Source organism: Triticum aestivum, chromosome 2A, assembly GCF_018294505.1.
Source record: "Triticum aestivum cultivar Chinese Spring chromosome 2A, IWGSC CS RefSeq v2.1, whole genome shotgun sequence".
In the NCBI taxonomy this organism is placed as follows: domain Eukaryota; kingdom Viridiplantae; phylum Streptophyta; class Magnoliopsida; order Poales; family Poaceae; genus Triticum; species Triticum aestivum.
In genome coordinates, this window is record NC_057797.1 from 698,846,689 (window position 1) to 698,861,631 (window position 14,943).

General features: G+C 43.6%; 1 pseudogene; it reads right to left on the bottom strand.

Annotated features, from left to right (window-relative positions):
* LOC123191874 (uncharacterized) overlaps positions 1-14,943 on the bottom strand; it is a 29,012-nt pseudogene that overhangs the window by 1,002 nt on the left and 13,067 nt on the right.

The following is a 14,943-nucleotide window of genomic DNA, read 5'->3' on the forward strand; positions in this document are numbered from 1 at the left end:
GCCATCTTGCTGGAAATGGCACCATGTTTTGCAATAACCTTAAAGTAAAATGATGTGCTCTTCTGAAAACAGAATTAGTTTATGAATAGTTACTTTATCTAGAATACAGATATATTATATGCAAGTAGAGCTATAGCTTTTTCTAGAATATATAGAAAGGTCTGTGCATCTTTCTATTAAGAAGAACACCATGATGTGTGGCTTGTACATTATCTTGTAATGGATTTTCCTTGAGTAATTTCCACTTAGACCAGGTATTGTGTCGCTAGTTGCATTTTGGACTAGGTATGTTTAAATGTTGTACATAAGTACATAACACCAGGTCTGGTCGGTTTAGCAAAAACCCAACTCTTTGCCAGCTCAGTCCCACCTGTCAGATTCCACGGTGGCATCAGATCAGGTACTATGTGACATTCAAAGTGCCATGTTAAGTTCTCTAATGATAGTTCGGTAGGGGAAATACGACTAAACACAGCACAGACATTCCCATGTCTGGAACTTCACTAGATTCCATGATTCGCCATTCAACAGTGAAGAGCTAAAGAAAACTATGTTTACAGTTCTGAAAAAATGAATAAGTTATCTATTCTATGAAATATCCAATGATAATTTTGGCATTCCCAATAGTTGTGTTCTTATATGTTGGAAGTTAGCTCTCGTATTAAACATAACAGCTAAAACTTACAACAGAATATGCACCGTTAGATGGATTTTAATCAGAACATGGACAGTTAGCTAACACTTATTTCAAAAAAAGAAAGAATATGTAGTGTTTATATGGATTTTGAACCTGTACAGAAATAAGTTTTTCTTCTGGAGTCATGCATCTCTCCCCTACGTGGCGACGATTTCTGCAGCGGACGCAGAAGGTGAAGAGGCAATTGGAGCACTGGGCGCTGTCCTCATCTGCCAGGCAAGCTGTTTCACATCTTGGACAGTAAGCTACATCAGCCCTTGAGTCTAGAGTCTTCTGAAATACCAATCTTTCCCACCGTTCAAAACCTGCATCTCCAAGCAACTTCTTCAATAGTTTAGGAGGAATAGAACATCCACATTTGTCATCAGGGCACACCAATTTCAGGACTGATCCTTGACATGCAACTTTGAGTATGTCTCCATGCACCTCCAGCAATAGTAATGACGGCATGGAAGTTCTACGAAGTCGATGCCTGAGGGGAATCAAAAGAATTAAGATACAGATTAAACTTTTAAATATTCCAGACTCTAAGCATGATGGAACTTGGATTGTTAATGAGGATGTACCTCAGCAGCATGACACATGAACATGATTAATTGTGCTAATGTTGCAATTATAGAAACTGTGTAAAGAAGCTTATAAATATTATTTTTTTACAGGGAAAGTAAGCTTATCATTCAATAAGGGATTAGCTTCATAGGCATTTGGACTATATCTGGGTTCCTGCAGAACCTTTAACTTGTATTTCCTCATGATATATGTACACTAATAGAAAAGGGGGCAAAGGTCCAGGCCGGGTCAGCCCATTAGTCCCGGTTCAGTCACGAACCGGGACTAATGTGAGCATTGGTCCCGGTTTGTGCGACTAAGGCATTAGTCCCGGTTCAGTCACGAACCGGGACTAATGTGAGCATTAGTCCCGGTTCGTGCGACTAAGGCATTAGTTCCGGTTCAGTCACGAACCGGGACTAATGTGAGCATTGGTCCCGGTTCGTGCGACTAAGGCATTAGTCCCGGTTCACCTGAGCCCTTTAGTCCCGGTTTGTGGATCGCCTTTTTTGTTTCAAAAAAATCAAAAGAAAATGATAAAAACTTCAAAAAATAAAATCCTTTGAGAGGTAGTTATATTACTATATCTACTAGTTAGGAAAATTTAAAAACTTAAATTTAGACATGTTTTGCAAAAAATGTAGGGAAAATGTAAAACGGCTATAACTTTTGCATACGATGTCGGAAAAAAACGTATAATATATCAAAATATTCAGAACGAAAATCCGCTTCCGATTTTGACAGCCTATGGCCTGTTTGCAAATTTTTAGAATCCTCAAATTCTAAAAGGAAAAAAAGTTATGCTCAAATTTCAGTTTTTTTGAATTTTTGTTAAATCCGATCAAACTATGGTCAAACTACTTATTCAAGAAGTATTAGTTTTACTAAATAATTATTCAAGAATATTAGTGTTACTAAATAATTATTTCAGTTTTTTTGAATTTTGGTCAAATATGGTCAAACTGTGGTCAAACAATGGTCAAAATACTTATTCAAGAAATATTAGTGTTACTAAATAATTATTTCAGTTTTTTTGAATTTTGTCAAATCTGGTCAAACTATGGTCAAACTACTTATTCAAGAAATATTAGTGTTACTAAATAATTATTGTTTTTTAGAACAATAATTTCAAACTCAAACAGTGAAATGTGTGACTTCATGATCAAGCTAAATTCCTGAGGGTTAATAGGATTGACATCTTACTATTGTCAGGAATACAACAAGTGCAGACTTGGAAACGAGGGAGAATAGAACCCGAAAGTTAAGCATGCTCAGGCTGGAGTAGTGAGAGGATGGGTGATCGTTCGGGAAGTTAGATGATGAGGGGTGATTAGAGATTAAAGGTTAAATTGAGCAGTGATGAGGGGTGATTAGAGATTAGAGGTTAAAATAATTCAGAAATTTGAAATAAAAAAATTCAAATTTTTTTCAAAAAAAATCATAAAATTTCCTTTAGTACCGGTTGGTATTACCAACCGGGACTAAAGGTGGACCTCCAGGCAGCGGCCACGTGGAGGGCCTTTAGTACCAATCGGAACTATGTTTTGGCTTTAGTACCGACCATTTAGTCCCGGTTCCAAAAACGGGACTAAAGACCTTTTTTCTACTAGTGGTAGTAAAGGGGCCATGGCCCACATTGTTAGTTTCGCCTAGATATGGGGTGCAAAATAATTTTATATTTCTTATCAGGTTTAATTTGTCTACTAACTAGTTGAAAGAAGTTTGAACTAAAGCCAAAACATAGTTACTTTTTCTAATGATTGTTTGACCGCAGATATACGTTGATTTTATATAAAAGCAGTATGGTATGCAAAAAATAGATATACCCAGCAATATCCCAGAATGTAGAGTATCTGAATTCTAATAATCAGGCATTATACACCAGAACTAAAATTTCCAAAAACTATACCAAAATTTGGTTTGGATTGTGCATAAATCATGGTGCCCTGGCTCCATGGAGCACCAATTCAGTGTCCAATATATACTGTATCAGTAGTGTTCTCCCTTACTGTTTCAAAACAACAGATTTAAGTTATGATGGAGATGTAGTTGTGAAATGAGCAGCAGGGAGAGTATCCAAGCATCAAATGGAGCATCTGAATTACCTGGGTGCTCACTGAAACAAATTGTGTAGACATGGAGGCCACGACGAAATGTTTCAAGGCATTGCTCTTCATCATAGCTGATCAACTGTTGAACAACATCCTCTACAGACAGAATCTCTCCAGTAACACGAGCATCCACAGGAGCCATCGTACTATCAGACTTGTGTATGATTATCCCGCCATCAAAACCAAGATGAGAGAGCGTAGAACTCTCCAGCCACTGCACCCACTCAAAAATAACTTCCTGTCCAGACTGCTGTGCCCAAATTGAGTCAAGCATATGACAAAGGGTCGAGACCTTCACACTATCCAACCACTGTACACCGAGAGAGAGGTATGGAGGATGATGGCTCGGGTACGATGGAGGCATAAGGCATGTCAGTGATATTGGAGCCAAGTGCTCGACACTGAATTTGGACTGGTGCTTCTAGAACCATCTGTTCACGGATCCCATGTTGATATTGGTAGCAATGATTGGGTTGAAGTTTTCTATGGCAAGTTTAATGATACGAGGTGGCAACTTTGGCCCTGTTTGGATACTCTAACTCAGTTAGAGGTTAGAGTTAAATTCTAACCATGAACTAACTCTAATCAAAGAGGTGTTTGGATGGCAGGGTTAGATGGAGCATGGATACGGCGAGGCGCCTTCACGGGCAGTGTGAGAGGGAGGGAGGAAGAGGACGAGAAGCTTCGAGGAAGTGGGAAGGGATCTGCTGCGGGGAGAGCGAGAGAAAAAAAAATTAGTGGTCCTGAGAAGAACTAACCCAAATAAGCACCTCTTGGGTGGGTTAGTTTTTTTTTGTGGGTTAGATGCATCTAACCCAAACTAACCCCTGGCCCCGTTTGGATACTCTAACTCAGTTAGAGGTTAGAATTAAATTCTAACCATGAACCAACTCTGAACTAACTCTAACCAAAGAGGTGTTTGGACGGCAGAGTTAGATTACAATAAATACCCTTTCTCAATCATTTGGCTACTTTGGACCCCTTTTCCTGCCGGATTTGGCGGAGCGAGCCCTGGCCGAGGCAGACGGGGACACGCCCGGCAAGGAGCTGCGCTGGCCTCTTGCGCAGCCCGCCGACCGAATCCGTTGTCCCTGTGCAAGGAGTCGCGCTGGCCGAGGCCGACGGGGACGGGCCGCGCAAGGAGCCGCGACTGCTTACCGGTGGGCGGACAGGCAGCGGGAAAACGAGGGGGTTGGAATGGGAGGATAGGGCGGGGTTGCTTACCGACGGTAGATGGGAGCGCGGATACGGCGAGGCGCCTTCAGAGGCGATGCGAGAGGGAGGGAGGGAGAGGACGAGAAGCTTCGAGGAACTGGGGAGGGATCTACTGCGGGCAGAGCGAAAGAAAAAAAAATGTTTTTTAATGGTCCCAAGGAAAACTAACTCAAATAAGCACCTCTTGGGTGTGTTGGATTTTATAGGTGGGTCAGATGCATCTAACCCAAACTAACCCTCTTGTTTGAATATTTTTGGGTTAGTTGAGTCCAAACTAATCCAAACTAACTCTAACTCGTGAAACCAAATAAGGCCCATGTTTGGATATTTTTGGATTAGTTGAGTCCAAATAACCCAAACTAACTCTAACCCATGGATCCAAACAGGTTAGCATGGCAAGTTTCAGTTTTTTTTCTTTTTTTTTGAATGACAAGTTTAGTTAGCTGTAAAAAAATGTCAATGTCAAAGTGCCTCGTGCCACGCATGGATTATCATTTGGGTTTTCTTTTTGGAACTTTTAAAGGATTTCAACTTTGAATTGAATTCATTTTTCAATGGAACACTTTTATTTTGCGGGAATCAATGCGACACATTGGTTCAAAGGAACGAGGCTATACAAAGCTCGACATTTTTTTCTTGCACTCGTGCGACCTAGTGATAACACTTTGTTAATGTTTTGCTTGCATTGCTCTCTTTCAGAAACTTTTTCTAAATAGTCATCTCCACCTCTAGGCTTATCATATTTGTACGCATCCCATAGCGTTCACACTTGAGTCAACCCAAGCATGTGTCTGTAACCAGCTTCTCCCCCCGACAACACTATCTGGATTGTGATCATGGTGCAGCGGGGATGGGACTGGGATTCAAACCAATTGATTTAGGGAGTGCCTAGAACTCATCTAGCTGAGTTATAATATGATCTCATTCACCTGATGTAAGCTGATATCACATGATAGTTGTCCTAGCCCGCTTTTGTTTTTTTTTTTTTTGAGACAAAGCCCGCTTTTGGTTGTTCCTCGTAACCAGGCTCCCGAAATCCAACGCGGTCTAGTGGTGGCGTCTATTGGGCTGTCAAATTGATTTAATTCCCGCACAGGTCGTTTGGGCTTTTCGGCCTGTTCACAAGTCATTGGGTGTTAAAACAAGCCGGTCCATTGGCAGATGCAGCGCTGTATCACGTGGGTCATAAAAAAAAGGCCGGAAAAGCGCTTATATGGGATCTTGAACTCACGATCTAACAATGCTGAATGCGTGCTGTAAGCCACCACAGCTAATGGGCATTGTTACACCATGAAACTTTCAAGAACTATCTATCATGAGAGATCGAACAGTTTTAGTACTTTTTCAAATATTTCTTGAAAAATTATATTTAAAAAACTTGAAAAAAATCTTTAGAAATTCCCAAACATTTTTTGAATTTATGAACAAAATTTGAAAACATGAACATTTTTGAATTTGTGAATAGATTTTGAACAAAACGGAAACATTATTTTAAGTTCCCCAACTATTTTGAATTTGTGAACAAAATAAAATAAAGTGAAATTTTTTAGAAAACAGGAAGATTTTTCAATTTCTGAACAAAATTTAAAAAAGCATGAGCATTTTTAAAATTCGCGGACTTTTTTGAATTCATGAATAAAATTTCAAAATAGGAACATTTTTTGAAGTTTAGAACTTTTGTGCAAACACAAAAAATTGTTAAAATTTGCAAAGTATTTTTTGAAAATCATGAACGTTTTTTAAAAGAGAAAAAACTTTTAAAAAGAAAATGTAAAACGAAAGAAAACAAAATGGAAAAGGGAGAGAACATGTAGTTGCGACCACCCTAAAAAGTTGCAACTGCGACTACCCTAGATAAACTTGCAGTTGCGAGAGGCCTTCAAAAACTTGTAATAGTGACTACCCTAGAGAAACTTGCAGTTGCGGCCGGCCTTCAAAAACATGCAATTGCGACTACCCTAGAGAAACTTGCAGTTGCGACCGGCCTTCAAAAACTTGCAATTGCGACTACCCTAGAGAAACTTGCAGTTGCGACCGGCCTTCAAAAACATGCAATTGCGACTACCCTAGAGAAACTTGCAGTTGCGACCAGCCTTAAAAAACATGCAATTGCAACTACTCTAGAAAAACTTACAGTTGAGACCTGCCTTGAAAAGTTGCAATTGCGACTGCCCTAGAGAAACTCGCACTTGCGACTGGCCTTCAAAAGCATGCAATTGCGACTACTCTAGAGAAACTTGCAGTTGCGACCGACCTTGAAAACTTGCAATTATGACTACCCTAGAGAAACTTGTAGGTGCGATCGGCCTTTGAAACACTTGCAATTGCGGGTACCCTAGAGAAACTTGCAGTTTGTGGCCGGCCTTTGAAAAACATGCAGTTGCAATCCCCTAAAAAATGACTACCCTATGGAAAACATGTAGTTCTAATCCCATTTAAAAATGAAAAGAAGACGAATGAACAACCACTGCCCGTCGACTTAGGTTTTCTTAAATAGAAAGCAAAAACCATCATGGGCCGTGAGCATCGTTAACAAACAATCAGAAAAAATTGAAGGACAGGTCACAAAACAACGAGCTGCGTGTAACGTTCATTGGACAACCTACATGAATCCCGGCGCAAATCGATCTGACGACTGATGATGCAAAAAAATGAAAAATAGCACAAATAAGAAATTCAAGACAAACATACAAAAAAATAAAAAAAATAAAGACTGAGTGGGCAAATGGAGGAAAAGCTCACGAGAAGTACATAAATGCTTGCCTTGACTCTCCCTGTTCTGCACAATACACCGGCGAAACGAGGCCAGGTACATCCATTCAAAACAGTCAAGTATAAAAGCACAACACACCCAGCACGCCCGCCCTGACAAACCGGCCCAAGACGTGCCGCACACTAAGAAAAACAGATGACAGGCCGCGCCCCACATCTTCTCGATAGCAGCACAAATGTCAGCGCGTTCTTACATCAGATGGACGTCAACGTGAATGAGACCACAGATAAATCTCTGCTAGCTGAGTTTCAGCAAAACCGATTGATTTATCCTCCTCATTAGGACATGGGGGAGATAGAGACCTTCCTCAAGAAACTTGTTTCCTTGCAACTATACCATTAATCTAACTTGGGGATAGATCGGAAGAAATCAAATGTTAGACTCATTTATGAATACATTGGGGGCAAAATTGGAAACCCTAGCCAGTATCCGTGTTTTCCTTAAGACCACTAGCTCTAACCGCCCTTGGTTTGTCTTTCCTAAACCTTTGTTTCATGTGCCAATTTGCAAGCGGATTTGATTGATTAGGAAATTCCGACTTCACCAAGCTGCTAGCCTTGGAACCAGTCCAGCCAAAGACAATGTTTGTTGTTCATATGTCAAGGGCTAAAAAGTACGTTGTGACGCCCGGATAGTTAAGCTACAGTAAACCTACGCTAATGATGCCACACCACCTTTATTACTGTGGATAAACCTCGCGTTAGATCAAAACTACTCAAATTCAAACTTGAGTTTTTGTCAAACATAAAAAAAATCTTCAAACATTAAAACTAAAATGTTCGGAGTGTGATAAATAAAGCATAGGTAATTATGGTGAAGAAACCACAATTTTATAAAAGGTTTAAGTGCACTAAAATATTTAAAACAACAGCAAAACATTTAACTAACTACCCTTTTCAATTTGATAAAATATTAAACTATTTGTTTTATTGCCAAAAACTTATGAGGCAGTGGCATACTTATTAAAACTAAATTAGGAACCAGTGGTGTAGTTTATAGAACCAAATTCAAAAGGAAACTAAAATAAAAACAGTAAAACAGAAATATAAAATAAAACAAAAATAAATAAATAAATAAAGCCCTCTTGTTTCCTCGGCCTTAGCCCACCCAGCTAGGCCGGCCCACTCAAACCCCCTCGTCCACTTCCCTGTTCACCGGGCCCACCCGACCGTGCCCGCGGTCGCCACCGAACCGCCCCTCACCGGCAGCGCCGCGGGGGGATAAGGGCGCTACGCACCCCCCCCCCCTCGACGCCTCGGGCTCTCCTTTCCCCACCTGCCTCCACTCACCGCTCTCCTCTCGCCTTCCTCAAGGTCCCGAGCATGGTCGTTACCGCCACCTCATCGTTCCCGTGGCCGTCGTCGTCCTCTCCGGCCGATCCTGCGCCAGGAGCACCGCCGACGACCTATGCTTCCTCCCCGACCACGGCCTCGAGCAGAAGACCACCACAGCATCGAGATCGACCGGTTCCTCTCCGGTTGTCGCCGACGATCGTCACCAAATTCCCCATCGCTGCTGCTTCTAAACTTTCGACGGGCCTTCTTGTGCCATCTCGGTGAGCGCCCGCGCTTTCCCCCTCTCTGCCTCGCTCTTTTCCATCGCTGCATCGCCCGCAACCAACGTTGTTGTTGCTCGTCGCCGTCGTCTGCTTCGCCACCGGCCATCACCGCTACGGACCACTCCGGCCGCCCCCACACACGTTGCAGCCGCCACTCGACGCAGCTGACTGTCCGTGTCCGAACGTCGCTGCCCGTTTGCCTACCCCTGTCCACCCCGCACCGCCTATGCACCGCCGTGCCACGCCCCGCCGCAACGCCCAGCTCGCCCCGCCATCGCCTTCATCGCGACCCCCTGCTCATCGCTATGTGCCCTCCCCGCAGCCGGCCGCCGCGCCGACTTCCCCGGGCCTGTGCCGCGGCGCCTCCCCTGGTCGCCCGCCCGACTCCCCTCGTCCCCGCCACGTCGACCGTCCCTGCTCCCGCATGCTGCTCCTTCTGCTGCTGCCTCCCCACCGTGCCTCGCCGCTTCCCGCCGCGAGCGCGTGCCTCCCCTGGCTGCCGGTGAACCGCCATGCCGACCGCATCCGCCGCTACCTCCGGCGAGCCCTACGCGCGCACACCGCCGCCCCGACCATGGTTCCTGCTGCGTGTTGGTCGGCCCCCTATTTTCGATTAGAGGGGATAGCCCCTTACCATTTACACTTAACCACCCCCACTAAGGTGCTACCGACCCCTGGGCCCCATCACTAAAAAGTTTAAAAATAACCTCTGTTAGTTAGTTGGCCCTATGACAGGTGGGCCCCCTATCCAGTTTGACCAAGTCAAAATGCTGACTAGAATAGCCTAGTCACTAACAAGAGGGTCCCACTAGCCCTTTGACCAGTCAAAGTCTCCAGTTGACTGCTGACTGGGCAGTCAACTGGGACCCACCGTCAGCCTATGTGCACTTTGCTGGGTACACTTATGTGTACCCGTAGCAATTTAACCTTTTATTTTCAAGTAAATAATAATTTCGAAAAATGTTTAAAACTTTGAAAAATCATATAAAATAATTCATAACTCGGATGAAAAAACTTTGTACATGAAAGTTGCTCAGAACGACGAGACGATTCCGTATACGCAACCCGTTTGTCCGTCACACATCCCTAGCATAGCAAACATGCAACTTTTCCCCTCCGGTTCACCTGTCCGAAAACACGAAACACCGGGGATACTTCCCCGGATGTTTCCCCCCCTTCGCCGGTATCACCTCTTACCGCGTTAGGGCATACCTAACACCGCTGTTTGCTTAGTCATGCATCATTATGCACCTGTTTGCATTGTATTCATATTTTCTCCCCCCTCTTCTTCCGCTAGACACCGAGACCGACGCTGCTGCTACCCAGTACGACTACGGAGTTGACGACCCCTCTCTCTTGCCAGAGCAACCAGGCAAGCCCACCCCCTTGATCACTAGATATCGCCTATTCTCTTCTATACTGCTTGCATTAGAGTAGTGTAGCATGTTACTATTTCCTGTTACCCTATCCTGATGCATAGCCTGTCCTTGCTGCTACTGTTGTTACCTTTACCTGCAATCCTATTGCTTAGTATAGGACCTAGTTTATCATCAGTGGCCATACATTCTTGTCCGTCTGCCATGCTATACTACTGGGCCGTGATCACTTCGGGAGGTGATCACGGGCATATACTATATACTATACACTATTACATTACGTGTGGTACTGTTCGGAGTTGGGGGCTGAAGGGGCAGGTGGCTCCATCCCGGCAGAGGTGGGCCTGGGTTCCCGACGGCCCCCGACTGATACTTTGTGGCGAAACGACAGGGCAGGTTGAGACCACCTAGGAGAGAGGTGGGCCTGGGCCTAGTCAGCGTTCGCGGATACTTAACACGTTTAACAGATCTTGGTATTTGATCTGAGTCTGGCCACTGGCTTATACACACTAACCATCTACGCGGGGACACTTATGGGCACTCGACGTCGTGGTATCAGCCGAAGCCTTCGTGACGTCAACGACTGAGCGGCGCGCGTCGGGTTGGACTGGAATGCCTACTCTTGTATAAGGGAGGCTAGGTTTGCTCACCGGCCGCGTACGTAACGTGCAGGTGTGCAATGGGCGATGGGCCTAGACCCCAGCGCCATAGGATTTAGACCGACGTGCTGACTTCTCTGTTGTGCCTAGGTAGGGCTGCGACGTGTTGATCTTCTGAGGCCGAGCATGACCTAGAAAAGTGTGTCCGGCCAAATGGGATCGAGCGTGTTGGGTTATGTGGTGCACCCCTGCAGGGAAGTTAATCTATTCGAATAGCCGTGATCTTCGGTAACAGGACGACTTGGAGTTGTACCTTGACCTTATGACAACTAGAACCGGATACTTAATAAAACACACCCTTCCAAGTGCCAGATACAACCGGTGATCGCTCTCTCACAGGGAGACGAGGGGAGGATCATCGGTTAGGATTATGCTATGCAATGCTACTTGGTGAACTTACCATCTACTCTCTTCTCCTGCTGCAAGATGGAGGTGGCCAGAAGCGTAGTCTACGATAGGACTAGCTATTCCCCTCTTATTCCGGCATTCTGCAGTTCAGTCCACATATGATACCCTTAATCCATTTGATACCAATGCATACATATGTAGTGTAGCTCCTTGCTTGCGAGTACTTTGGATGAGTACTCACGGTTGCTTTGCTCCCTCTTTTCTCCCTTTCTATACCCTATTGCTGCGACCAGACGTTGGAGCCCAGGAGCCAGACGCCACCATCAACGACGACTACTACTACTCGGGAGGTGTCTACTACTACGTGCAGCCCGCTGAGGGCGACCAGGAGTAGTTTAGGAGGATCACAGGCAAGAGGCCTGCCCCTCTTTCAATCTGTATCCCAGTTTGTGCTAGCCTTCTTAAGGCAAACTTGTTTAACTTATGTCTGTACTCAGATATTGTTGCTTCCGCTGACTCGTCTATGATTGAGCTCTTGTATTCGAGCCTTCGAGGCCCCTGGCTTATAATATGATGCTTGTATGACTTATTTTATTTGTAGAGTTGTGTTGTGATATCTTCCCGTGAGTCCTTGATCTTGATCGTACACGTTTGCGTGTATGATTAGTGTATGATTGAATCGGGGGCGTCACAAGTTGGTATCAGAGCCGACTGCCTGTAGGAATCCCCCTTCCACACTTCTTGGCCGAAGTCGAGTCTAGACATTACAAAACTTTTTACTAACATGGTTGTGTGTCTTACGGGCCCACGTCGCCATTTGGGCGGTATTAGGATCTTTTACTCCTCGTCTATACTCTGGGACTCTGATCTCTCTTCTATTCGGGTTAAATGATTTTGCTAACTCTAACTCTAGGTTCTCGTAAATACTTTCTCCCGAAGAGCCCCTTCATTCCAGATGATGGCCTGCTTCACCAGAAGATTCCAAAGATACTCTCCATTATTATCTCGAGACCTTGTGCCCACCACTTTTGCTATTCCCGACCACTGATAAATCCTTATGGATAATTGATTAAGCTTGTTGTTCTTACCTTTGTTCCTAGTTGCCCCTGTTATTACTTGATACCCTGAAAATTTCTTCGATGATTCGAGAATCCTTTGTGCCCACCGCTTTGCAGCTCTTTGCCACACACATACCCTTACGGATAATTTCTCGCACTTATCGAGTACCCGCTCATCCCCAGTTGATTCATGTATTTCACAAAAGTCTTCGAAATACCATTTGATCCCCGAAAATCCTCAACAGCCTATTGCTCTTGAAATTCTTGCTTGCTTGCATTATGATTAACCTCATAAGTCTGGTAATCTTATTGGCATCCTTATTCATTATCAGTTTGAGTCTGTTGAATCAATATGTTGCGAATGCTCGCATTCCTTAATCAGATCCTTCCTTTCGTCCTTTCGGCTCAGACGTCATTTTAAACATGAGCTGGATCTCGACCAATGAAATTGCCATCGATTGTACCCCTAAGGCGATTCAACTTATCCATCCCTAATCAGAGCATTGCTTCTGATCCCTTGTCTTGGAATTCATAATTCCTTTGCATTTGAGCTTTGAGTTAGTCAGTTGTTTCTATAATCTGATCCCCTTGCATTCCTTCTTCCTTGATTGAGTACCGATACTCACATCAGATCCCTTATGGACCACCAGATCCTTTGTTGGATTTTGTCCGACACCATCCTTCATATTCATTGAACTTGTGAGCCTTTCATCGGATACATAATGCCTTTGGTAAATTGTATCCCTTGCTTTTGTCAACCATGCTCTGCTCCCGAGCTTGAGTTATTCGCTCCTGAAGTTGGTGGTATGTGTTCATAAGATGCCTCGATGGGTTAAACCTATGCCTTCCTTACTCTGTGTGAACCCGAAAGATTTCACGGGTCATAATTATCTAGTATTGCACCAGGTAAAACTTTCGACAACTAATGTCATTTTCGAAAAGCGAGAGGTGAATGGAAGGTTATACATTGAAGGAGTGGGAGTCGACCTTGAACTTTGTGTTCATGCCCATGGACACGATGTATATCCTATCATGGAAGCTTCTTGTAATAATAACTATTCCCTTAATATAATTTGGTATCTGTATATTGAGCCTTTGCAATCGTGGTTCCGACCATGATTGTTCTCCTTTGATTCCATTTCTCACACAAGATGAAGTACTTGTCTTCTGCAGATCATTTAACGTGTCCACCCTCTACTCTGCCCTACCGTCGAGTATTACACTCTGGTATCTCGAGAATATCATGTAACTGCATAACTTCTTATGGGTTCTTCATCAACTGTTATTTCCCATCGATTCCAATTTTCCTGGGTTTTGGGTTGTCGTCAACCGAGAACACCGAATTGTGAATCGAGTTTGCACTCCAATTCGATAACTCTAAGTAATTTTTGTTGCTTACAAGTTTAATAATTCTTCAAGTCATCCCAAGCCTTATCGGCTATATCATTATCGTACTAAATTTTAACTGTGCTACCTGGTCCTTCTTCCTAGAGCACAATTTTTGACGATGAGCTAAGCTTACGTCGATCTTCCTCATCATGCCATTTCGCCTTGAACAACGAACTTGGTTTGGAGTTTGTGTCATACCCTTGGTTACAATAACCTTTCGCTTCACCATTCATTTGACTTGATGTCATCACCGATCGATTACGTCTTGAAATCTCTCGACAAATGTGTCGGATCACCTTCAACACTTTGACTTCTTTCGAGATGTCAACTGTGTTCATGTTGAGAAATACCCTCCTTGCCCTCGATGATTTTTTTTATCATCGACAACACCCTGAACTTCTTTTCATCATGAGCTTGTCCATGTTATGGATGCAACTTGCTATCCTATTTGCATTATATTCGACCTTGAAGTATTATTGTCCTTTATGCCGAGTATGTTGTGAGGATTGCTTCACCTCTTTGAAAATTCTTGGCATAGTGATACTTCTCACCGTCACCATTCTTTCTTGGTCCCCGTGTTGATTCTAACCGGGGTACCATCTAACAAGCGGTGCTGCTTGGATTTTGTACTTCTGGCAACCCTATTGCTTTGAATGTTAACGATCGACAGTTCGTTCTTAGGCTGTTGATTATTGAATCGTCACTCTAACATTGATCTTGCTGCCTAAGGTCGTATTTCGGTCACACCTTTCAACTAATGATTAATGGTGTATGTTTTCCTCGGGCATACAACATTATATCATTTGAATTTTCAAATGTCATCTCCTTGTGCACATAATTGTGGAAATCCATCCGTGTGGAATTCTCGATGAATCGTCGTTGAGTCCATCAACCACCTCCTCATCCTCTTCTTGGTTTTAATGATGGACTCTTGTTTCGAACTTGCTTCCATAGTTCATTTCCTGAGGATCTTATAATGTCATCTCGTCAATTTGTGTCGCACCTTTTTCTGCTCAGGCATCCAGAGTCTAAGGTATCCTGACACCAATCAGATCTGAATCTTGGTCAGATATGATGGTCGGAATATATTTTCAAGAGTTATAACATTGGTCTTTATATGACTCGGTAAGGTGATGTCATGCCTAGCATGCCTGACCGGAGGGCCTATTGTTATAATTTTCCTTTTAGCAAGGCTATCCATTCTTCCATG